We start from the raw sequence: 27,554 nt of genomic DNA on the forward strand, positions 1-27,554 counted from the left end.
AGAGCCCAGAAATAAACACACACTTATATGGTCAATTTATCTGCAACAGAGGAAGCAAGAATATACAATAGGGAAACGATAATCTCTTCAATAAATAATTCTGGAAGTACTGGACAGCTACATGCAAAACAAATGACACTGCACCATGTTCTTACACCATACCCAAAAATAAACTCAAAATGGATTAAAAACCCAAATGTGAAACCTAAAATCATAAAACTCCTAGAGGAAAACATAGGCAGTAATTTCTTTGACGTCAGCCATAGAAACATTTTTTTCTAGATATGTCTCCTGAGGCAAGGGGAAAAAAGCAAAAACAAACTATTAGAACTACATCAAAATGAAAAACTTTTGCACAGTGAAGGAAACCATCAGCAAAACAAAAAGGCAACCCACTGAATGGGAGAAGGTATTCGGAATGATAAGGGGTTAATATCCAAAACATATAAAGAACTTTTACAACTCAACACCAAAAAACCCCAAATAATCGAATTAAAAATGTGCAGAGGACCTGAATAGACATTTTTTCAAAATAGACATACAGATGGTCAATAAGCACATGAAAATATTCTCAACATTACTAAGGGAAATGCAGATCAAAACCACAATGAGATAACATCTTACACTTGTCAGAAATGACTAAAATCAGAAAGGCAAGAAATAACAAGTGTTGGCGAGGATGTGAAGAAAAAGGAACCCTTGTGCGATGCTGGTAGGAATGTAAATTGGTGCAGCCACTGTGGAAAGCAGTTTAGAGGTTCCTCAAAAAATTAAAAATAGAAATACCATTTGATCCAGTAATTCCACTACTGGGTATTTACAAAAAAATATATGTTTATTGCAGTGTTATTTACAATAGCCAAGATATGGAAGCGCCGAAGGGTCCATTAATTAGATGAATGGATAAAGAAGTTGTGGTACACACACACACACACACACACACACACACACACACACACACACTGGAATATTACTCAGTCATTTAAAAGATGAGATCTTGTCATTTGCAACAGCATGGATGGACCCAGAGGGTATCATGTTAAGTGAAATCAGTCAGACAAAGACAAATACCATGATTTCATTTGTATGTGGAATCTAAACAAAAAGAATAAACAAACAAAAAGCAGAAACATACTCATAAATACAGAGAACAAACTGATGCTTGCCAGAGGGGAGGGGAGCGGGGGACAGACAAAATGGGTGAAGGAGAGTGGAGGATGTAGGCTTCCAGTTATGGAATGCGTAAGTCACAGCGATCAAAGATAAAGCACAAGGAATATACTTAGTGATATTGTAATAGTGTTTTATGGTCAAAGAGTTTATTTTCACTTCTGGCGAGCATAACATAACATACAGAGTTGTTGAATCACTGTGTTGCATACCAGAAACTAATGTTTTCTTGGTTGTCAACTATACTTCAATAGAAAAATGAATAAATAAAATAAAATGTCCCAGCTCAAACAGTAAGGCAGGAAAAAAAAAAAAAAAAAAAAGGAAAATCCATCCTTCTACTTTTTGTTCTATTCAGGCCCTTATCAGATTGGATGATGCCCACCCACATTGGGGAGGGCAATTTACTTTACTGAGTCCACTGATTCACATACTAATCTCATACTAAGTGGAAACACCCTCACAGACACATCCAGAAATAATGTTTCATCTTGTCACCCTATGTTCAGTCAAGTACACACATAAGATTAACCATCATAGATAAGTCTCGTGGTTTTATGTAATCTGTTAGTCTCTGTCTTTGGAAACATTTACATTTAATTTAATTATTGATATGTGTGGATTTAAGTCTGCAATTTTATTATGTTTTTATGTTTGTTGCCCTTTTTTTCTCTCCTTTCTTTTTTAAAAATTTTTTAAATGCTTATTTATTTTTGAGAGAGAGAGAGAGCATGAGTGGGGTAGGAGAAGAGACAAAGGGAGACACAGAATCCGAAGCAGGCTCCAGGCTCTGAGCTGTCAGCACAGAGTCCAAAGCGGGGCTGGAACCCACGAATTACAAGATCATGACCTGAGCCGAAATCAGACACTTAAATGACGGAGCCAAACAGGCGCCCCCTCTCCTGCTTTCTTTTGTATCATTTGAGTATTTCTAGTGTTACATTTAAGTTAAGAACTGAATTTTAAATAAATCTCTAAATAATTTGAGTGGTTGCTCACGGGATTAAAATATACATCCTTGATTCTTCATGGCTATAGGGTTATAATTAATATTTTATCAATTTCAGTACAATGTAGAAACTTTATCACCATGAGTTGAGTCCCTATGCACTCCCTGCTGTATGTTGTAGCCATTATTATATATATACATTTACATACATTGGAGTCTCCATCAAATAGTTTTATAATTTTTGCTTTCAACCATCATAACAGATTTTTTTTTAATTTAAGAGAGAACAATCTACTATATTTACATAGATATTTACCATTTCTGTTGATCTTCCTTCATTCTTGAAGATCCCAGTTTCCTTCTGGCATTATTTCCTATTTACCTCAAGATTTTATATTTGGTTTTCAGAAGTATGACTATGATGTGTCTATGCATGGTTTTACTTGTATTTATCCTACTTAAAGTTCACTGAACTTGAATTCTTCAACAAATTTGGGACATGTTTAGCCATTGTATCGTCAATTTGTTGCCCCATTCTCTTCTCTCTTCCTAGGATTGCAATGACATTTATGTTAAACCATTAAGTATCATTCTATTGGTCTCTAAAACTTTATAAAGCTTTTTCCAATATTATTTCCCACTTTGCTTCAGATTAGATAAATCTAATTATTCTATCTTCAAGTTTGTAGATTCTTTCACCTGTCATTTACATTCTGCTTTTAAGCCTATCCATTGAATTTTTATTTCGTATGTTGTATTTTTTGATTCTAGAATTTCCATTATGTTTTAAAAAATAACAATGTATATTTTCTGCTGATGTTTTTTATCCTATGATTAATCACAATCATATTTTTCTTCACTTCATTGAGCATAGTTATAGTAGCTGTTTTATAATCCTTGTCCACTATTTCCAATATTATGGTAATCTCTTGGCTGGTTTCCTATGTCTTTTTTTTCTTGAGACTGGGTGACATTTTCCTGGGCTGCTTTCCTATGCCTTTTTTTCTTGACACTGGGTGACATTTTTCTGTTTCTTCACGTGTTAAACAGTTCTGTATTATAAACCTGGATATTTGGAATGCTAAGTTGTGTAGGCTTTGAGATTCTGATATTTTCCCCTGAAAAGTATTGATATTTTTGTGTTGGCAGTAAGTCAACTCAAACTGCCAACTCTGTTTATTTAGCTTGGCTGGTTTGCCTCTGTCCATATATGCATGATTCAGTGGTAAATTAGAAACTTGGGCAGAATTTAATACTCCTCATCGACAGCTCTGTCCTTTCTGGAATTTCCCCCTCACTTCCCAGTGGCTGTGGTTGACAAAAACATTGTCCTCCAATTCTTCAGGACAGAAAGACTGCTAGCTTTCTATTAGAATGTTAACTGCCTCACACTTCCAGGGAAGATGGCAAAGTAAGAAGATCCTAAGTTCACCTCATCCCACGGATACAGCTAGATAACACTCATATCGGTGTAAATAACCCAGAAAACGAACCAAAGACTGTCAGAACAGACTTTCCACAGCTAAATATAGAGAAGAGGATACAGTGAAGAGGGCAGGAAGGGCAGAGACAAGGTTGGGACAGACCAGTAGGACTGTCCTCAGGAGGGAGAGAGGACACAAGCATGAAGAGAGGAGAGAAACAGACTCTCACAGTATGTGCCCAAGGCATGGAGAACTCATATGGGGAAGATGAATCCCTGCAACATTTGGCTTTGAAAACCAAATTCCTACACATCACAAGTTCTTACCATTAGCATGGTTTAACACCTGGAACTTTAAAAATCAGCAGACTTGGCTCTGGGAGGACCAGGATGACCATAGGAAACTGAGGCCTGGCCTTTAAAAAGACAACACAACAAACAGCCCCATGGAGATACAGCATAGAAGCTGCAGTTTGAAAAATGCCTGGGATGTATGGGAGAGATATGGGTTTGGTAATCTCAGAGCATGTGCTAAAGGGGCGAGGATCTTTGGGAGATTTCTCCAAGAATAAAATAGCTGTCAGGAGCCCTTTTCCTCCCCTAGGCCCCAGCCTAGATACATGGACACCTGTGGGAACCAGCTCAGTGCCAACTAACTTGCTAAAAACATGCCGCACCCCCACATTCTCCCGTAGAAGTGTTGAATGACTATATTGTACACCTGAAGCCATTATTACATTGTATGTTAACTAACTCGAATTTAAATAAAAGCTTTAAAAAATTACTTTGAATGCAAATGGACTAAATGATCAAATCAAAAGACTTACACTGACGACAAGGATTAAAAAAACCTCCCAACAAACAAAAGTCCAGGACCAACTTCACAGGTGAATTCTACCAAGCACTTAAAGAAGAGTTAATACCTTTTCTTCTCAAACTATTCCAAAAATATGGAAGAAAGGAAAACTTCCAAATTCACTTTATGAGGCCAGCATTACCCTGATACCGAAACCAGATAAAGACACTACAAGAAAGAGAACTACAGGGCAATATCTCTGATGAACATAGATGCAAACATCTTCAACAAAACATTAGCAAACTGAATTCAAGAATACGTTTAAGAAAAAATCATTCACCACAATCAAGTGGGAATTATTCTGCAAAGGTGGTTCAATATTCACAAATTCACAAATTCACAATATTCACAATATTCACAAATCAATCAATGTACTAGACTCAGCAATCAGAAAACAAAAAGAAATCAAAGGCATCCAAATAACCAAGGAAGAGGTTAAACTTTCACTATTTGCAGATGACATGATACTACATATAGAAAACCTAAAAGACTCCAGCAAAAACTACTAGAACTGATAAATGAATTCAGTAAGGTTGCAGAATACAAAATCAATATGCAGAAATCTGTTGCATTACTATACACTAATAATGAAGCAGCAGAAAAAGAAAGCAATCCTGTTTACAACTGCACAATAATAAAATACCTAGGAATAAACTTAACCAAGGAGGTGAAAGACCTATACCCTGAAACTATAAAGCACTGATGAAAGAAATTGAAGACAACACAAACAAACGGAAAGATATTCTATGTTCATGGATTGGAGGAACAAATACAGTTAAAATATCCATACTACCCAAGGCAACCTACAGATTTAATGAAATCCCTATCAAAATACAAACAGCGTTTTTCACAGAACCAGAACAAATAACCCTAAAATTTGTATAGAACCACAAAAGACCCCAAATAGCCAAAGCAATCTTTAAAAAGAAGAGGAAAACTGGAGGTATCACAATCCCAGTGATTTCAAGATATACTACAAAGCTGTAGTAATCAAACCAGTATGGTACTGGCACAAAAATAGACACAGAGATCAATAGGATAGAATAGCGAGCCTAGAAATAAACCCATGGTTACATGGTCAATTAATCTTCCACAAAGGAGGCAAGAATATGTGATGGGAAAAAGTCTTTTCAACAAATGGTGAGAAAACTGAATAGCTACATGCAAAAGAATGAAACTGGACCGTTTTCTTACACCATACATAAAAATAAACCTCAAATGGTTTAAGATCCTAAACGTGAGACGTGAAACTATAAAAATCCTAGAAGAGAGTACAGGCAGTAATTTCTCTGACATTCATCAGCCATAAAAATGTTTTTCTAACCATGTCTTCTGAGGCAAGGGAAACAGAAGCAAAAATAAACTATGGGGATACATTAAAATACAAGCCTCTCCACAGCAAAGGAGACAATCAACAAAACTAAAATGCAACCTACTGAATGGGAGAAGATATTTGTAAATGACATTTCAGATAAAGGGTTAGTATCCAAAATATAGAAAAAACTTATGCAGCTTAACACACACACACACACACACACACACACACACACACACACACCAAATAATCCAATCAAAATGTGGACAGAAGAGATGAACAGACATTTCTTCAAAGAAGACATACAGATGGCCAACAGACACATGAAAGATGCTCAACATCACTCTTCATCAGGGAAATGCAGATCAAGACCACAACGATGATCATTGATGTGAGATCAAGACCACCTTACACCTGTCATAATTGCTAAAATTGAAAACACTAGAAGCAACAAGTGTTGGTGAGGATGTGGAGAAAAAGGAACACTCTTGCACTGTTGGTGGGAATGCAAACTGGTACAACCACTGCAGAAAACAGTGTGGAGTTTCCTCAAACAGTTAAAAATAGAACTGCCCTATGATCTAGTAATCACACTCCTGGGTATTTACCCAAAGTATACAAATTCAAAGGGATGCGTGCACTCCCGTGTTCATAGCAGCAATATTTACAAAAGCTAAATTATGCAAGCAGCCCCAATGTCCTTCCATAGATGAATGCATAAAGAAGATATGAGATATACACACACACATATACATACATATATATACATATATACACACACACACAATGGAATATTATTCAGCCATAAAAAAGACTGAAATCTTGCCATTTTCAACCACATAGAGAGATCTGGAAACTATAATGCTAAGTGAAATAAGTCAAAGAAAGAAATACCGTATACTGTCACTCATATGTGGAATTTAAGAAACAAAACAAATGAACCAAGGAAAAAGAGACCAACCAAAAAACAGGCTCTTAACTATAGAGAACAAATAGATGGTTCCCAGAGGGGAGGTGGGTAGGGGATGGGTGAAACTGGTGATGGGGGTTATGAGTACACTTATCATGATGGGCACCAAGTAAGCTATAGAATAGTTGAACCACTATACTGTGCACCCCAAACTAATATAACACTGCATGTGAACTATACTGGACTCAAAATTTTTGAAAATAAAACAAAAATTAAAAAAGAGCATTAACTGCCTCACACAATCCCATCTTTGGCCTACCCTCAAGTTAAAAGGGATTTAAAATAGGAAACACACTCCCTACTTCCTTTTTTCCAAGTGTCAACATCTTCTTCTTTCTTATCAATGCCTTGATGCCATGATTTGTTTTATTTTGTCTAGAGCAGATGATAGCAAGCTTTTTCCATGAAGGGCCAGATAATAAATATTTTAAGCCTTGAGGGTCACGTATAACGACCTGTCACAACTCATGAATTCTTCCATTATAGCATGAAAGCAGAAATTGAGAGCATACAAATGAATTGCCATGGCTGTGTTCCAATAACATTTTATCTACGAAGACAGGTGGCTGGATAGATTTGGTGTAGGGGCTATAGTTTTCCAAACCCTAGTCTATTATTTGCAAGAGGGTCAAATCTTATAGGAGCTTACTTGGCTATACCACTGGTTGAAAGCTTTCTACATAATATTTTCTATTTTAGCTCATTCATTTTAAGATACTCCCATGTTAACTGGCTAAATAGAAAAATTCAAATTAATAGAATTTACAGTGTGGTGTGGGTGTGGGTGACATGAGACAAAATGGTCAAAACGTTTATAAACTTCCAGTTATAAAATAAGTCATGAGGAAGAAATATACAGCATGGTGACTATAGTTAATAATATTGTATTGTATATCCGAAAGTTACTAAGATAGATGTTAAAACTTCTCATTACAAGAGAAAAGTTGTAAATACTTTTGGTGATGGATGTTTATAAACTTATTGTAGTGATCATTTTGCAGTATATATAAATATAAAATCATTTTGTTGTACACCTGAAACTAGTATGTTATAAGTCAATTATATCTCAATGAAAACAAGTTAAAGTAGAAAAAAGAGGGAGAAAAAAACCCTGCAATAATGTAAAAGAAATCACAAGGAGGATTATAATGATCTTATTATAATTATGTGCAAACTTAATGAATATGATTTATAAGTCAATGTGTGATTATTATGCTAACTTTGGGTTGCCTGACTTAGTGTTAGAAAGGACAAGATCCGTTAATTCATCCAAGAGAAAATGTTTACTGAGCATATATTCTGTGTCAGGCATTGTGATAGGTACTGGGGATGTAATGGTGAGCAAAATATCATAGCATGATGGTTGACAGTATGGTTGACTCTGGCACCAGCCTCCCTGGGTTTGAATCCTGGCTAAGTCATTTTTTAGTTTTGTGAACTTGAGCAAGCTATTCTGCATCTCTGGGTCTCACTTTCCTCTCCATAGATGGCAATGATAATGCCTCCTGGAGTTGCCATGAGAATTAAATGAGTTAATATTTGTAAACTACTGAGCAAATTGCCTGACACGTAGTGAAAGTTGCATGTGTGTTTTTTAAACAGCAAAGACTTTGACCATCTCTGTCCCTAAGGAACCAAGAGTTCAGTGGGAGAACTAACTTTAATCTAAAAAGCACGCCAAGTAAATGTGCAAGCTCAGTCAGTGCTACAGAGAAGACTTGCATGGATCTATGAGAGCTTGCTTTCTGTGGATTTGACCAGAGAAGGGATCTCTGAGGAAGTGATATCTGAGCTGAGGATAAGCAGGAGTAAATTAGGCAAAAGCCATATTTTTGGAGGAGCATGATGAGTGACTGTGTGTTTCCTGTCTGGCTAAGTAGTCTGTTTCATGAGGGTGTGACCCTAGTCTCAAACTTCTACATTCTCCATCATGCCCGTTAAGCATGATAGGCATCCCGGACAAGTCTAGTGATGTTTGTGAAAATCAAGAGCTGCCATTCTGGAGGCTAATTCTTTCCTCCTGCCTCACTCCCCCAAATCTGGGAAAATCTTCACAAACCAACTGCACAAAGAGTGTTTGTGGGTGTTAAAGCACTCTTTCTAGAAAGAAGTCAAGGCCACTGAAGGGAAACAGCAGTTTGGATGATGGATGTTAACTCTCTTTGTTAGCATACTGGCTGCTGTATTCTTTCAAAAGCATTTGCTCTGCGGACTCAGCCTTGGGAATCTAAGAAGCTGTGCTCATCACAGAACACTATAGGCTGAGGCTCCTCTTGCTTCCCTGTGGTGTTCAATTCTGAAGCCCAGGATCCTCTAGAGGGGCATTCTTTACAAACTGAAGTCTCCATTTCATCACATGTGGCTAAAGGATCGGAATCATCAGGCACCTGCAACAATTTTATTTCCAGGATTCTTTCTCTTGTCAACTACAGATCAGGAAACAAATGTATGAAAGCAGATATCTTTTTTCCTCATCCAAAATTGGAGCAGCTGACATCATTTGCAGTCTGGAACTGCTGAAAACCTTGAACAATCCATTTCAGGGCACTTTCTAGAGAACGTTTCCATCCGGTGTAGAGATTGTACCAATTCAGCCTCAGGACCCACCGTGTTGCTTACAGCTTTGCAGTTTATTTTAAGAGGTTTTGTGTGTACTTGTAAAAAACAATAAACAGATAAAAATAAACAACAGTGCATCACTGAGGATTGTATTCTTTGTTTGCAAGCCACTGAAGACTCAATTCAAATTGTCTTAACCCCAAAAGGGGAAATTACTGGCCAATGCCACTGTATAGTTCAAGAGTAAACCCAGCTTTGGGTGAGCTTCATTCTGCTCAGTTGCCTGCTCACTCTTCTTCTCTCTCCATTTCTCAGCTCCACTTCATTTGTTAGGACTCCATTCTCAGGTAGAGTCCCCCTTCTTGCTCCAAAGAAGGACTTAGCTGCTACTTCCAGGGCTACATACTACCTTGTCATGGCAAACAAGGAAGAAGCTTACTTTCCTCAGTACTCCCAGCCAAAGTCTTCAGATTACGTCTTATTTGAACAGCCCAAATCATATACCACCCCAAAACAATCACCGTGGACAAGGGATGAAATGAGCGGTTATCCTAGGTCATGTGTTCCACCTGGAATAGAGTCAGCTGCTTCAAAACAGGTATCCCCAAATGGGAATCAGGATTGGTGGGAGGAGACAATAATGGAAATGCATAGGGGGAAGTCAAACAAAAATGGAAATGCATAGTGGGAAGTCAAACAACAAACACCCACTTTGTGCAACAATAACCGTTGCTTATATTAGATAAGTGTCTCCACTTTAAACTTGAAGTCCTTTTCTGTTCATTAACACACTGGAACCTTGCAACAGTCCTTGAAGGGAGCTAAGACTGGACATATTATTCTCATGTAGCAGAGGAAACTGAAACCCAGATAAGTTGAGTGAATTGGGTAAGTCTGCACAATTGCATGGTGAGTGACAGAAACACTTGACTCTCATCCTATAGAAATCTGTATTTTTGGAACTTCAAATCCACATATTGGGCTGTGTTTATTTTATCTTATTTTTTAACCCCATATCTCACTCCCCCTCTTATGCCACATACCGGTAGCCATTCTGGTATGTTTAACGTGTAGCTTTTTTTGTTCAAATGTGTTTTCAAACTCTGTGTTCTTGTTTTGTGGGCATGTATTCTTTATATAAGTAGTACTTTGCTGTACATCTCATTCTGTTTCTTACTTTTTTCACTCAGCATTATGTTTTTAGAGCAATCCACATTGCTGTGTGTATATTTAATCTGTTACTTCCAACTGCTGCATAATTCTCTATGGCACGTATCCACCACATTTTATCTATCCACTCTTTCAGTCAAGGATTTCCACTGGAATTCTGCTGAACTTCCACCAGCACAAATAACACTGCTATGAACATCTTCATACATGTCCCTCTACAGGCTTGTTTTGGAATATTTCCACATATGCAGGAGCAGAATTGTTGGGTGAGAGGACGTGCGTGTGTTTAATGTGACTACGTTAACTATGTAACCCTCAGGCCAGTGAGGCTTTCCTTGGCCACTCTTTTTTCAGTTTCAACTCCTATGGAACATTTCGTATTTCCCTTTCCTGCTTTACTTTCTCTGCTTAGCACTTATAATTATCTAATAAATGAAATATTTGGATATTATCTTTATTATCTTGTAATAATTATAAATATATAATATAATTACGTCATATAATTATATTATTTAATTATATAGCAAATATTATGTTATAATTATTATTATAATATGTAATATAATTATACATCAATATAATTCTTATATTATATTATAATTATTATTTTGATAGTAAGATTCCAAGAGATTTGTGTCTGTGTCTTTCACTGCTTATATCCCAAGCACCTAGAACGGTTCTCGACACATGAACGGTGTTCAATAAATATTCATCGAGTGAATGGAGTAGTGCCAAATTGTTCTCCAGAATAGCTGAACTAGTCTACATTATGCAGAACATAAGATTTCTTATATCCCCACATCCTCATCAATACATTATCGACTTTTTAATTTTTGCCAGCCTGAGAGCTGCTTAGTTAACTTGTGTTTCTGTAATTACTAATGAGTTTGAACACTTCTTCATGGACGTCATTCTAAGTGCTGCCCTTGGTAGTGAGCTCTTTGTTACTACAGGGGAACATCAAGCACTATCAAAGATTCCCGAAGAAATGCCTTGGGCTGCACGTCTACATCCTTAGCAAAAAGCAAGCACAGTCAGGATGTCTATCTATTTTGCAAAGAACACTCTAAAACCCAATACAACAAGAGTTTCAACTCTACCTCCCAAATCATGTATCATTTGGCTGCTAGAAACTCATCAACGGAACCTGTGGAAGAAGTCAAAATTCCCTGGTGTTCTTCGCTTAATGAACATAAAACTGTCAGAATAGCCATGTCCCCCACCCCATTGACCCCAGTTAACACACCCAAGGAAGTATGTGTCCCAGGATTAGCTCATAAATGAAGCTCAACTTTCATATGCCACACCCTCCCTTTCTAGACCCATTCCACATGCTCTCAGCCCACAGTAGAAGGCAGGCATCTTCTTCTCCGGTCTGAGCAGCATGGTTTGCCAAATGGGCAAAAGCTTAGGATCAAGCAGACAAAGCTCTGAAGATTATCCATTTCACCTTTATTAATTGTATCAGCAATTAGATTCAGAGACTGCGATAAGGTTTATGCTGGAAGGAAGAACAGAGTGTTGGAGTGCACAGCAGATCGCTTGACCTGGTCTGGGAAAGGAGAAACGGGAGCAGATGAGACAGAAGGAAGGTTCCTTGGAGGCATAGCGCTTGAACTGAAACTGAAAGATCAAGTAGAAGCGTACCAGAAGGATTGGGGGAGGGAGCCAAAAAGAACAGCATGTGCACATTCCAAAAACTTATAGGTAGCTCACTGTGGCTTACAATGAGAGGAGGAAGGTGTGGTAATAGACATTAGCGCTTTTTGCCAACTATCCCCGTTTCTCTCCTGCTTGGGATTCTCTCTCTCTCTCTCTCCCTCTCTCTCTCTGCCCCTCCCCTGCTCTCTCTCTCTCTTAAAATAAATAAACATTAAAAAAGAAGGTGTTATGGAAATTCTCAAATGCCACATGAATGATAATAAGTAGGTGCTCAGCCATTTCTACTCCTCCAGTGTGGTGCGATTTTCCGGCCGAGGTATGACACTCCCTGAGGGCTGATGAGACCTCACAATTGCAGACGTGACTGAGGCTGATGTAAATCTGAAGGCCTACCCCCTCGTAGACACCCACCTCACCAAGAAAGCCCTGGCCCTTGTTCGGCAGTCCTGTAACTACAAGCAGCTTCGGAAAGGAGCCAGTGAAGCCGCCAACCCCCTCAACAGGGGCATCTCTGAGCTCACGCTGACGGCCGCAGACCCAGAGCCCCTGGAGATGACCCTGCACCTTCTGCTGCTGCGGGAGGATTAAGAATGTGCCCTGTGCGTTCATGCACTCTGAGCAGGCCCTGGGGCGGGCCTGTGGGGTTGCCAGGCCTGTCATCACCTGTTCTGTCACCATCGGAGAGGGCTTACGGCTGAAGCAGCAGTCGGTTCAGCAGTCCACTGAAAGCCTCTTGGTCTAAAACCGGTGGTCTCTGCCCCACTCGTCACTGAGTCCTCAACCTGGGGTCATGTATCATATTGTGTGTGTTAGCGCGTAGTATCTCCAGCTGCCCTCTCTTGTTGTGTGATAGCACTGAATCTGGTTTTTGCATTCCTGTATTGTTTTTGTTTTGTTTTATAGGTTGTTGTCCATATAGTACCCCCCACACACACACACCCCAATCTCCCTCTCTACTCTCTCTCGCTCTCTGCCATTTTATCCTCCCTTTTGAGAAACAATCACATGTCAAAACAGGTGGAAGCAGAGTGATGACACCATTCAAAGGCAGGGAAGAGCCAGGAGAGAGATTTGGTTTCAGCTTTTAAGCGCTAACTTCCTGTTGTGTGGGGAGCATGTTGGAAGTAAACGCTGTTTGCTTTGTCTCCCTTGTGCCTAGAGTACAAAATCCTTCCATACATGTTTGCTCTCTAGGGGTTTATGTACCATTTGGGGAGAAAAGCATATATCCCGTGAGGTTGCTAGGTGTATGTCCAAGTGTCATTTGCTAATATGCCCCTGCTTTCTGCTTTGGAGATGTGATATTATCCCCCCCCCTTCCCCAACTCCCAACTGTGCCCCTGAGGGTGGCAGGGCAGCAACATACCAAAGAGATGTGCTGGAGAATCCCAGAAACTGCCTGGCTGAGTTAGACATGGGACAGTTGACTTAGGTCTTGAAAGAAAGAGTCAAGAGTGGCAAGAAAAAAAAAAAGGGTCAACTGGTACTGGAATGAAGAAGTCTGGGCAAATCATGGAGACTTGACTGGCAGCTATAACAGGATGCCGGAATCCAAAGGAACATCCTCTCTAGTGGATGGAGATGTCTTCAGGGGGTACTTGGTACCAGCTCCGAGAGCTCTTACTCCTGTTTCCTGCCACAATGTGGGTCAGATGTATGTGTTCTTTATCACATCAGAAGGACGGTGCTAGCGTGTCATTCTTGTGAGCATTGTAATGTAGAAATATAGTCATATTCTCCCCCAAAATGGTAATAAGTATTTTCATGGGAAACAAAATAGACATAAGGAGGAGGGGAGAGTTGTCAAGGGACATTCAGGAATTCTTTGGCCTGAAGAGAAACTACAGAGCTTTGTCTGATTCATGGTGGCATCAGTAGGGACTTTCCAATTTCTGGGAAACTTAACCCTACAAAGAAATTATTTCCAGTGGCTTGGTGTCGTGGAGATTTAGCTGACTTGAGCCAGAAGTAGGGGATTTGGAGGAAGTCTGCCTAATCGCGGGCAGTGGGAAATTGGGATAGAGCCAATGTAAATGTGGCAGGCTGGGAAACATTTTTGCAGACAGAAAGCATTTAAACAATTTTTTATTGTGGTGAAATATACATAACATAAAATTTACCATTTTAACCATTTTTAAGTATTCATTTCAGTGGTATTAAGTACATTCACATTGCTGTGCAACCATCACCAATATCCATCTCCAGAACTTTTTCATTATCCTAAACTGAAGCCCTGTATTCGTTAAACAATTACTTTTCATTGCCCCCTTCCCCCCGCCCCACCCCTGGAGACCACTATTCTACTTTCTGTCTCTATGAATTTGACTATTCTTGGAACTGCATGTAAGTGGGATCAAATAGCGTTTGTCCTTTTATGTCTTGTTTATTTCACTTTGTGTAATGTCTTCAAGGTTCATCCATTTTGTAGCATGGGTCCAATTCATTCCTTTTTAAGGCTGAAAAATACTGCATTGTATGTATATATCACATCTTGTTTATCCAGTCATCCATTGATGGACACGTGAGCAGTTTCCAGCTTTTGGCTCTTGAGAATAATGTTGCTATGAATACTTACTTACAAATACCTGTTCAGGCTCTTGCTTTCATTTCTTTTGGGTATATACTTACAAGTGGAATTGCTGAGTCGTACGATAATTCTATTTTTCTGAGGAACCACTATTTGGTTTTCCACAATGGCTGCACCATTTTACATTTTCACCAGCAATACACGATGGTTCCACTTTCTCCACATCCTTACCAACACTTGTTATTTTCTGTTTTTTTCTTTTTTAAAATTTTTATTTAAATCCAAATTAGTTAACATACAGTGTAATAATGATTTCAGGAGTAGAATTTAGTGATTCATCACTTACATATAACACCCAGTGCTCATCCCAACAAGTGCCCTTCTTAGTGTGCATCACCCATTTAGCCCATCCCATCACCCAACACCCCTCCAGCCACCTTCAGTTTGTTCTCTATAGCTAAGAGTCTCTAATGGTTTACCTCCCTATCTCTTTCTCTTTTATTTTTCCTTCCTTTCCCCTATGTTCATCTGTTTTGTTTCTTAAATTCCACATATGAGTGAAAGCATAATATTTCTCTTTCTCTGACTTATTTCACTTAGCATAATACATTCTAGTTGCATCCATATTGTTGCAAATGGTGAGATTTTGCTCTTTTGGATTGCCAAGTAATATTCTATTTTATATATATATATATATATATATATATATATATACACACACCATATCTTCTTTATCCATTGGTCAGTCGATGGATATTTGGACTTTTTTCCATAAGTTGGCTCTTGTTGATAGTGCTGGTATAAACATTGGGGTGCATGTGCCCCTTTGAATCAGAATTTTTGTATCCTTTGGATAAATACTTAGTAGTGCATACTGTTTTCCAGAGCAGCTGCACCAGTTTGCATTCCCACCAGAAGAGCAAAAGGGTTCCGCTTTCTCTGTGTCCTCACCAACATCTGTTGTTGCCTGAGTTGTTAATTTTAGCCACTCTTACCTGTATGAGGTGGCATCTCATTGTGGTTTTGATTTGCATTTCCCTGATGATGAGTGATGTTGAGCATCTTTTCATGTGCCTGTTAGCCATCTGGATGTCTTCTTTCGAAAAGTGTCTGTTCGTGTCTTTTGCCCATTTCTTCACTGGATTATTTGTTCTTTAGGTGTTGAGTTTGATAAATTTTTTTTTATATAGATTTTGGATACTACCCCTTTATCTGATAAGTCATTTGCAAATATCTTCTTTCTTTTTTATTTTTTTTTATTATTTAAAAAAAATTTTTTTTAACGTTTATTTACTTTTGAGACAGAGAGAGACAGAGCATGAATGGGGGAGGGTCAGAGAGAGAGAGGGAGACACAGAATCTGAAACAGGCTCCAGGCTCTGAGCTGTCAGCACAGAGCCCAACGCGGGGCTCGAACTCACGAACCGTGAGATCATGAACTGAGCCAAAGTCGGACGCTTAACCAACTGAGCCACCCAGGCGCCCCTCTTCTTTCTTTTTTAAATAGTCATTCTAATGAGTGTGAAGTGGAATCTCATTATGATTTGGTTTACATTTCCCTAATGATTAGTGATGTTGAGAATCTTTTTACGTGCTTATTGGGCATATATATGTGTATATATATATATATATATATATACACGTGTATATATATAAAATTTCCTTAAGGAAATATTTATTCAAGTCCTTTGTCTATTTTTGAATTGGGTGCTTATTTTTTGTTGTTGAGTTGTAGGAGGTTTTTTTTATGTATTCTGGATAACAGCCCCTTTTCAGATATAGAATTTGCAAATACTTTCTCTCTATTCATAGGTTACTTTCTCACTCTGTTGAGAGTATTCTTTGTAGCACAAAAATTCTTAATTTTGGTGAAGTTCAATTTAGCTGTTTTTTTCTTTTGCTGCCTGTGTTTTTGGTGTTGTGTCCAAGAAATCACTGCCAAGTCCAATGTCATGAAAATTTTCCCTGTTTTCTTCTAAGAGTTGTATAGTTTTAGCTCTTACGTTTAGATCTTTGATACACTTCAATTTTTGTATATGGTGTAAGGTAAAGCTCCATCTTCATTCTTTCATATGTGGATATCCAGTTTTCCCAGCACCATTAGATGAAGAGACTGTCCTTTCCCCACTAAATCGTGTTGGCACCTTTGTCAAAAATCATTTGATAATATACACTAGGGTTCATTTTGGGGGTCTCAATGATATGCCATTGATCTGTATATCTGTCTCTGTGCTAGTGCCACACTGTTTTGATTACTGTAACTTTGTAGTAAGTTTTAAAATCAAGTATGAGACATCCAACTTTGTCTTTCTCAAAATTATTTTGTTTGTTTGGGATCTCTTGAGATCCTATGTGAATTTTAGGATGGGATTTTCTATTTACACACACACACACACACACACACATACAATATTGTTAGGATTGCATTGAATCTTTAGGTTGCTTTGGAAGAAAGCATTTTAAAAAATCATTTCCACAAGTGATTCTTTATTGTTAAACCAACCCTATGTTTTATTTGTTGCTTGTTTAAAGCACGCTTTTAAAAAATATTTTATTTTTATTTTTATTTTTTTAATGGTTATTTATTTATCTGAGAGAAAGAGAGCAAGGGTGGAATGGCAGAGAGAGAGAGGGAGAGAGAGAATCCCAAGCAGGCTCCAAGCTGTCACCACAGAGCCTGACACACGACCCAATCTCACAAACCATGAGATCATGACCTAAGCTGAAATCAAGAGTCGGACGTTTGACCCACTGAGCGACCCAGGTACCTTATAAATATTTTACATTTATTTTTGATTGAAGTAGAGCTGACATACAATATTATATTAGTTTCAGGTGTGTGACACAGTGATTTGACACTTACATACATTTTGCAGTGTTTGCAATAAATGTTGTTACCATCTGTCACCATACAATGAAATTACAATAATATTCACTTTATACGTTATGTTGTACTTTACACCCCTGTGACTTATATACTTTATAAGTGGAGGCTTGTATCCTTAATCCACTTCACCTATTCCACCCAGCCTCCCAACACCCTACTGTCTGGGAATCACCAGCTGGTTCTTTATATTTGAGTCTGTTTCTTTTTTTTGTTTGTTTGTTGTTTTATTTTTTTACATTTCACATATAAATGAAATCATATGGCATTTGTCTTTTTCTATCTGACTTATTTCATTTAGCATAATACCCTCTATGCCTCTCCGTGTTGTCACAAATGGCAAGATTTCATTCTTTTTTATGGCTGAGCTATATATATATATTTATATTATTTGAATTAGTGTATTTGTTTTCTTCGGGTAAATATCCAAAAATGGAATTACTGGATCAAATGATATTTCTGCTTTTAATTTTTTAAAGAACTTCCTTATTGTTTTCCAGAATGGCTGCACCATTTACAGTCCTACCAACAGTGCATAAGGGTTCCTTTTTCTCCACATCCTCACCAACACTTGGTATTTCTTGTCTTTTTGATACTAGTCATTCTGACAGGTGTGAGGTGACATCTCATTGTGCTTTTGATTTTTATTTCCCTGATGATTAGTAGTGTGGAGAATTCTTTCATGTGTCTGTTGGCCATCTGTAGGTCTTAAAGTATACTCCTCAGTAAAGAATTTAGAAGAAGCAAAGAAAATAATAATGATAAAAATATGAAGAACAGAGCTCTGGATAGAAAGTCAGACATTTTCAGTTTTACGATATGTTTATGGATGCAGGCTGTGTCCTTTTGCAGGTCATTTGCATGTCCTATGCCTTGGTTTCCACCTGCTTTCAGACCCAAAGGATGTTAAAGTTACCTCAAAATGGCATACAACAATCAAGAATCTTGATATTATATGTAGAACTATAGAGCTATACAGAGATTTCATAGAAAAGCTTTACTAATGATTTATAGTTTCTGTTAAATTAATCACTTTATTTATTTGTTTGTTTGTTTTTTTGTTTGTTTGTTTTAGAAAGAGATTATGAGTGAGGGAGGGGGCAGAGAGAAAGAAAGAATACCAAGCAGACTCCACACTCAGCATGGAGCCCAATGCGGGCTTGATCCCATGTCCCTGGAATCATGACCTGAGCCGCAATCAAGAGTCAGATGCTCAACTGACTGAGCCACCCAGGTTCCCAATTAATCACTTTGTTTAAGTCAAAGGAAATGAAAGAACCATATGTTTATTGACATGATAGTATATCTGCCTTATCTGATGAAGACGTCTACAAAGCTTTGAGGATTATCCAGAAGAAATAGTTTAAAAGGCTGAGAAGAAGTTTGGAACAATCTGCTGTACCCCAAAGCATAACTCAGCCATTCCAAACCTCCTTTCTTAGACAGGCTATTTCTTCTTGACCATATTACTGACACTACAAACATTTATAACACCAACCTAAAGTCAAGTGGAGTCAGAAGGCAGATGATACCCCCATATTACTATCAGCCAAATTTGGGCATTCCCTACTTAGGGACAAGAGGCAATACCTACAATCTTATGTCTAGATAATTTCTTTTAATTATTGCCTATATAAGTCGTTGCCTGTCCACCTCCTATATTAGTTATCTATTGCTATGTAACAAGTTAGCTTAAAACTTAGTGTCTACAAACAAACATTTATTGCATCCCAATTTCTGGGGATCAGGAATCCAGGAGAAGCTTATCTGGGTGCTACTGGTTCAGGGTCTCTCATGAGGCTACAATCAGGATAAGGGAAAATATTTAGGAATCATATATCTGGCAAGGGATTTATATACAAAATAGATAAGAAGTCGTACAGCTCAGTAGCAAGAAAACAAATAATTCCATTTTAAAATCAGCAAAGGACCTGAATAGACATTTTTCTAAACAAATATTCAAATAGCTAACAGGCACATGAAAAGGCACTCCACATCACTAATAATGAGGGAAATATACATCAAAAACAACATTGAGGTATCTCCTCACACCTATTTGAATGGCTGTCATCAAAAAGACAAGAGGTAACAAGCGTTGGCAAGGATGTGGAGAAAAGGGAAGACTGTACATTGTTGGTAGGAACATAAATTGGTACAACACTGGACAACACTATGGAGGATCCTCAAAAAATTAATAATAGAACTACCATATGATTTGGCAATTCCATTTCTGGGTATATGTCCAAAGGACATGAAATCATTATCCTAAAGAGATACCTGCACCCTCATGTTCATTGCAGCAGTATTTACAATAGCCAGGACATGGAAACAACCTAAGTGTTCATCAACAGATGAATGGATAAAGAAAATGGGACGTATATGTTATACGCATATGAATATTATTCAGCCATAGGAAGAAGGGAATCTTGCCATTTGTGACAACGTGGATGAACTCTGAGAGTATTTTGCTACATGGAAGAAGACAGAGAAAGACAAATACTGCATGATCCCACTTGTGTGTATGATCTATAAAAAACAAACTCATAGAAACAGAGAACAGATTAGTGGTGGCCGGAGGCAGCAGAAGGAGGATGGGGGAAACAAGTGAAGTTGGTCAAAGGGTAAAAACTTCTAGTTTGAAGATAAGTTCTCCTCATGGGGCACCTGGGTGGCTCAGTTGGGTAACCATATGACTTTGGTTTAGATCATGATCTCACGGTTTGTGGGTTTGAGCCCCGCATCAGGCTCTCCGCTGTCAGCACAGAGCCCACTTCAGATCCTCTGTCCATCTCTCTCTGTGCACCTCCTCTGCTCACATAGTCTCTCTCTCAAAAATAAATAAATGTATAAAAAAGAATAAAAGTTCTATCACAAGAAAAAAATGTGTAACTGTATGAGGTGATGGATGTTAACTAAACTTATTGTGGTGATCATTTTACAGCATATACATATATCAAATACACCTTAAACTGTACACCTTAAACTTGTCTGATGTTACATGTCAATTCTGTCTCAATTAAACTGGGGGAAAAGAAACAAATTATAAATTTCATTAGGAAAAGAAGATGTTCACATGCTTGAAAGTGACCTTATACTTGACTTTGTTTGTGAAGAGAATTGCCAGCCTGCTCTAATGAGCTTGAAATTCTTGTTCTTGGAAAGAAACGTCACTTTGATTCTTAACACAGGTGTAAGCTATACAATCACTATTGTGGAAACATTTTCTGTTTAATTATACTAAAGAGCAGACATTCTAATCTGTCTGGCTTGCCCTAGTCTAGAAGCAGGAGATTGGTCAGCATGGCTTCTTGATGTCTTCTTTGGTTCCCAGGATTCTAAGAGATCAGTCTTCCTAATCTATCTCCTAGGCAAGTGACAGTGATGAGGTTGGGGCTAGAAAATATCAGCTGAGAGAGACCAGTGCCTCTGGAGCATCTCCTGAGTAGAGCACCTGTAACATTTGAAATCAATCATTCCTGAAGGGCAAGGCCGGCTCTGAGGTGGAAAAGAGCAAATGCGCCCTTTGTGCCCATCTGGCCTACTCATTCTCTGAGGAGCCTTTTAAAGGAAGGAAACAGTGAAAGGGCTCACTTGCCACAGAATAATTATTCAGGCTGATAAGGAACAAAGAGACCACTGTCGGTGGGGTTGGCAACCAAAGACCAGGAGCTTGGAGCTGGATTTCCTCCAGCGTCCCTGGGCTGCTGGAAGATTGGATCATTAAGAGTTTATGGCCTCATGGAGCTATTTTAAGCCTGTTCCATCGCTTGATGCTAGCCTCGAATTCAAGCTGCCACAGATTCTTTTATCCCCCAGGAACTGTGGCTTGGGCTGAACAAAAGAGAGGCTGCTCCTTTGGAGGGAGGAGGGCCTGGGGCTGAGAGATGGGGTTGCAGAGAAAAGGGTTTGTTGGACCTAATGAGCTGCCTGTGGTGCTGCTGTCACTGCCGTTGCCACCACAGCTGTTCATATGCTGTTCATATTCTCAGGCAGCTGACCGGATGGGGCATGCTCACATGGAATCAAAAACAACCGCTCTTACTACTCTGAGTAAGGCAAAGTGGTACCAAGTAAGAAAACTATGTCCTAATCTCCTTGTTTGGAGGTAAGAAGAGTAGAGAATGAGGAAGACAGGGCCCCTCCAGGGGCTAACTGGTCATTCCAGAAGCAAAGCAAAGCAAAGCAAAGCAAAGCATCACATTTGACCTGAGGTATCTAATAGCAGAGGACCACCATGCCTTCTGCTCAGAGACCTAAAATCCCAGGCTTTTCTTCTTGGATGCTCCCTTTTAGAGGTGTGTAGAACGCGTAACTGTCTTGGAAAAAAAAAACAACAAAACATAGTAATAATGTTAGTGAGTGTTCCCAGAGATTTTCAAGATCCATGGGTCCCCACTAGAAACTAGATCCCAATAAGTCATTCAACAGAAAGTTTTTGAACACCTACTATATGCCAGGAACTAACCTAGGCCAGTTGGATATAACAGTGAACAAAGCAGACAAACATCTTTACCCTCACGGAGCTTCTACCCTAATAGAGGGTGACAGACCATAAACAAGATAATTTATTAAATAAATACTTTGTCAAATGATGATGGATGTTCTGAAGAAAAGAAAATCGGAGTTGGAAAGGATGGGAAGCACAGGCTGGGTGGTGGGGGTTATGATTTTAAATAGGTCAGGGAATATCTCATGGAGATGGGGATATTTGAGCAGAGACTTAAAAGAAGTGAGGGAAAGATTCATGTGAATAGCTGTGGGGAGATTGCTCCAGGCAGAGGGAAGATCATGTGCCAAGGTCTGGCATAGTTCAAGAACAACATGGAGGCTAGTGTGGTTGAAATGGTATAAGGGAGGAGTGAAATGATAAGAGTTGAGGTTGAAGAGATAACAGAGGGCCAAATAATGGAGTGCCTTATAAATTAAAGATTTTAATGTTATTATGAGCGAGACGGGAGGCCATTGGAACGTTTTTGTAAAGGAGTAACATAATCTTATTTATGGTTAAAAACAATCATTCTGACTGCTTGAAGAATAGACTATAAGGAAGAAGGGTAGAAGTGGGAAGACCTTTAGGAAGGAATTGTAGTAATCCAGGCAAGAGAGTATGGTGATTTGGCCCAGTGAGGCAGTGTAGAAAGATGAGAGGTGGTCAAATTCTGATATACTTGAAAAGTAGAGCTGACTGAATTTGCTGTTGGATTGGATATGGATGATGTAAAGAAAGTAAGTTAGGGGTCATGAATGACTGCAAGACTTTTGGCCTAAGCAATTGGAAGGATAAAATTCAGCAACAAGATGGGAAAGACAAGTAGAGAAACAGATTTGAGAGGTGCAAGAAAATCAGAGTTTGATAATTAATGGACTTGGGTTTGCCCAGGTCTGGAGGCACTAGAAAAAAGGTCAGCAGCTGGTGGCTGCACTGGTTGGGTCATGGTGGAAAATGGATTGGAACAAACCTCAGCATAGCTGCAGATAGAGCCAGCTGGTGGTGTTTTGGGGAAATGGACCCAGGTGGACATGAGCTGCTCTTCCTCTGCTCTCCCTTCTCCTGCCTGGAGTCCAGTGCCTCCACTGCCCCACTCAGCTCCATACCGCTTGGTCAATCCCTCACATCTAGTCTTGGGGATGATAAGCTTTCTGTAAAGATCAAGATACTATTTTAAGCTTTTTGGGCTGGTTGATCACTGTTGTAGTTACTGAACTCTGCCACTGTACCTCAAAATCAGTCATAGACAATGCGTAAGTCAATGTGTATAGGTATGGTCCGAGAAAATTCTATTTTCAAAAGTATAGCATGACTTGATTTGGTCCATGAGCCAAGTCCCCATGCCCTGGTCTAGATCTATGAAGAGCTACCCACAGAAACACAGGTCTCACATGGCCACTCAGCCTTATAACACATGTACAATCTAACTCCAAGATGAAATATTAGAGAGGTATCTGTGGGCAGCTATCTCTCAAAGATGGCTGTATTTTAATGTTTTAGTGGCAGAACCAATGGTCTCACTGGCATGCTTTTTACTCTATAAAGTGACTAACCAAAGTTGGAACTCAAAATGCCCTTCATTTCAAATAAGGGGAAACAAAGGTGATTCATAAGCATTTCAATTTTTCCTGAATTGACTCCTATTACTTTAAACATAAGTTACTGGCCACTTCTCTACAACTGTCTCTGTCCTCCCCAAGTCAACTAACATGTCCCAGGTCCTATCCCTCTCAGGGCCCTGCCAGGTGACTAATCCAGTTATAAATTATTAATGGCATCTACCTCCCAGAAAATTTAAACTCCAAAGCCTACTTTTGAGGATGGGGCACTAAATGGCCTGCCCTTTCTGAGGTCTGCACAAGTTTGTTGGTACACCTCCCTGCTCCAAGTGTATAGGGCAGCTCAGCTCACATGAGTAACCTTTGAAATTCAGTGGGCCTCTGTCAGATGGGCTGTTGCCATGAGTGTATTTGAATAATGCTTTTTATTTATGAAAAAAGTTTGGAAATATTTAAAAGATGTAGAGAAAAATGTGAACACACCCATATACTCACCACCCAGCTTAATAAATAAAATATTAAACATCTATTCAAAACCCTTTGTCTCCCCTCCCTGGCGTCATTTTCTTCCCCGTCTGCACAAAGGTAACCTCTATCTTGAAGACAGTTGTGTCCTTCCTTTGTGCTTTTTTCTACATATGAATGTATACAGATGATGCCTCCCTAAACAACATAGTATTGCTTTGAATGCTGATAACATTTGTATCAATGACGTAATATTGTAAACATGTTTTCAAGTTGGATCCATAATTGATACATGTGCTTCAAGTTCATTCATTTTCACTATCTTATATTCTTCCATTGTAAGAGTATACTATTTACTCATCAATGATTTCTTAGGCTGATTCCCATTTTACACCATTTCATAAAATGCTGCAGTGGGCATTTTGGTTTAGTCTCCTAGTACCATATGTCAGGGATGAAATGCTGCTATTTTTCTGAGCTCCTCTCCAAGTCTCCATGGAACCTCCCTCTATATAAGAATGGCATATGTGGAAAGATAAACCCCATCTTGGACCAAAACACTAAAACACCTTCAGAATTCTCTTATCTCTGCGCACCTGGGTGGCTCAGTTGGTTAAGCATCTGAGTCTCGGTTTTGGCTCAGGTCATGATCTCACGGTTTCGTGAGTTCAAGCCCCTCATCGGGCTCTGCACTGATGGTGTGGAGCCTGCTTGGGATTCTCTCTCTCTCTGCCCCTCCCCTACTCATCTTGTCTCTCTCAAAATAAATAAATTAATTTAAAAAATTTTTTAATAAAAAAAAAAGAATTCTCTTATCTCACTGTCATTGGGTAAAGAGTTTTGACCTAAACCAAAATGATCAAGCCTGGAGAACCTATCAAGGTCACCTGCTGCCTTGATTCTCAGTTCATTATTTTGGTTCCCGAGTGTCAAAGCAAAATATTTTTATTTGGCAGCAGGTTCTTCTGGCCTGGTCCGATGGATTCACATGTATCCATGATGGTGGAAGACAAGCAGTCAATAAGAATCGGATTGCAATGTCATTCTATCAAATATCACGTGTGACAGGAGGCTTCCAGACTGTGGAGTCAAACTCAGAATGTCTTGTAGTTCAAAGGCAGAAGGTAACTGAATAGCCAGCCACCCCCTGGATTTCCATGTTGTTCTCCAGGATTTTCCTGCTGTTGCTCTATTGTAGAGCTGGACAAAAGAGTATCTGATGTTTATGGGTCTCCACCCAAGAGGACTCATGTTATAAGTCAGTGCACATGTCAACAGTGTGGACATTGATGTGGACTGTTTTTTTCTCATAGCACATTTCCTGAAAATTTCTGTTCCTCAACGTGTGCCTTTACCCCCTTTATAGAGCTACACATAGAGACTTTCAATTCTCAGGGTATGACGAAAACAGGAAAAGAAGTTCTGAAGCATCAGGGGATATAATCACTTAAGTCAGGTTATAATAGAGATACTTTCTGTCTTTTTGCATCTATTCACTACATCCTTTATTTCATAAGTCTCTGATGCCACTGTCCTTAAAAACCCAAAGAATCACCATAATTCTTGTATCTATATATAGCCTCCTTGCACTGTGGTTGATCTGAAAAAAACTACAGTTTAAATTCATACAGACAGGTTTACTTTCTTAGATTAAGTCATTACTGCCACCACATACTTTCTCTGTGAATTCCTTTTAGGTATGTAGCCTAAGGCCAGGCAGTCCTCCTAAGTTACCCTAACAACTCACACGCCCTATTCCACACACAAAATCTGTTTCCCACTCCACATTCCAGTGCTTTCTCAGAAAAAGTTAAGCTGTTTCTACCTGATACAAAATCAAGATGTAAACCAGAGTAGCTCTCAGTATTGTGTGTAAAAACTGTCACATAGTCATACAAGAAACCATGGTCAAGCAAATTAATTTGGATTGTGGTTAATAATTTTGGTAATTGTGATAATTATTACCAATAGTAAATGCGCAACGAAAGCTGGCAAAGGGACTCATTTAAAACTTTTTGTTTAAAAATGTATGCATTTATTTTAACACGTTAGGAAAAATGCAACTATTATATCAGATTCATTTAGTTTCAGAAATGCTATTGCTTAGGGTGAGGACACATTTTTAAAAAAATTAATCCATTTTATGAAAGTTATTAACTGAAAAAGATTAAGTGAATAGCACAGGTAATTTGTAGATATAGGAAAAATAGTGAAGGTCTTATGTAAATGAACAATCCTTGGAAAATACTGACAAGGCAGATGTTTTTGTTTACTTCCAAGGATTCTCAAGAAATGACCCAGGAGCTCTAAAGCTAATTTGAATATTATTTGAAGATATTTGTAGATAGCTTAAAATTTGTAACTAAAAAAAGTAACTAAAAACAACACATATGTTAAAGAATGTTCTATATGCCAAATTTTTACACAATGAAGGCCAACAATGCATTGACTTGAGCTGCTCCATAGTTTCATTTTTCTGTGCAGAAGTCAAAATAAATTTCATTTGCCATTCAGTTTAATCAAAGAATGTAATGTAACTCTCTCTCTCTTTCTCTCTCTCTCTTAAAAATAAATAAATATTAAAAAGGGGGGGCATGTGGGTGGCTCAGTCGGTTAAGCATCCGACTTCAGCTGAGGTCATGATCTCATGGTTCGTGAGTTCAAGCCCGGCGTCGGCCTCTGTGCTGACAGCTCAGAGCCTGGATCCTCCTTCGGATTATCTGTCTCCCCCTCTCTCTGCCCCTCCCCTGCTCACACTCTGTCTCTGTCTCTGTCTCTCTCTCCTTCTCAAAAATAAATAAATATTAAAGGAAAAGAATGCGTTGTAACTCAACAGTATGCAGTTGGACAAGAGAATAAAAAGCATTACCATTTGTAGGGCGCCTGGCTGGTTCAGTTGATGGAGCATGCAACTCTTGACCTCGGGATTGTTGAGTTCTAGCTCCATGTTGGGTGTAGAGATTACTTAAAAATAAAATCTAAAAAAAATACTATTACCATTTGCAAATAGTTATCTTTGTGGGTCAGAATATTCTTACTACCATGCAACCAAAACCAATTACAGATTTAGATTGGTACAACTGCATCGTAACTCCCAATTTCAAATGTTTGTGTTTATCATAACAGTTTTAGATTAATTTTCCTTATAATAAGTAAATATGTGTTTGGGTTATCAAATAAATTGATATTAATAAAATACTGCTTTTATCCATTTTAATATATTGAAGTCCTATATAGAAATTTATTTGTAGGGTCACCTGGGTGGCTCAGTCGGTTAAGCCTCAGACTTTTGATTTCTGCTCAGGTCATGATCTCACAGTTTGTGAGTTCAAGCCCCACTTCAGGCTCTCTGCTGATGGCATGGAGCCTGCTTGGGATTCTGTCTCTCTTTCTCTGCCCCTCCCCTGCTTGTGTGTGCATGCTGTCTCTCTCTCTTTCTCTCAAAAATTAAAAAAAAAATTTAAATTAAAAAGAGAACTTTCTTTGTATAGGCAGCTTCATTAATAAACAGGCTTGGAAGCCACTGATGGAGATGAAGCAGACAGTTGAATTACTA

At 38.6% G+C, this 27,554-nt stretch overlaps 1 pseudogene; it reads left to right on the top strand.

The window, feature by feature from the left end:
• The first annotated feature begins 8,042 nt into the window (after window positions 1-8,042).
• LOC109253641 (NHP2-like protein 1) lies at window positions 8,043-12,816 on the top strand (annotated as a pseudogene).
• Window positions 12,817-27,554: the final 14,738 nt, after the last annotated feature.

This window comes from Panthera pardus, unplaced genomic scaffold (genome assembly GCF_024362965.1).
Source record: "Panthera pardus isolate Hobbes unplaced genomic scaffold, ASM2436296v1 HiC_scaffold_27, whole genome shotgun sequence".
NCBI classification, from domain to species: Eukaryota; Metazoa; Chordata; class Mammalia; order Carnivora; family Felidae; genus Panthera; species Panthera pardus.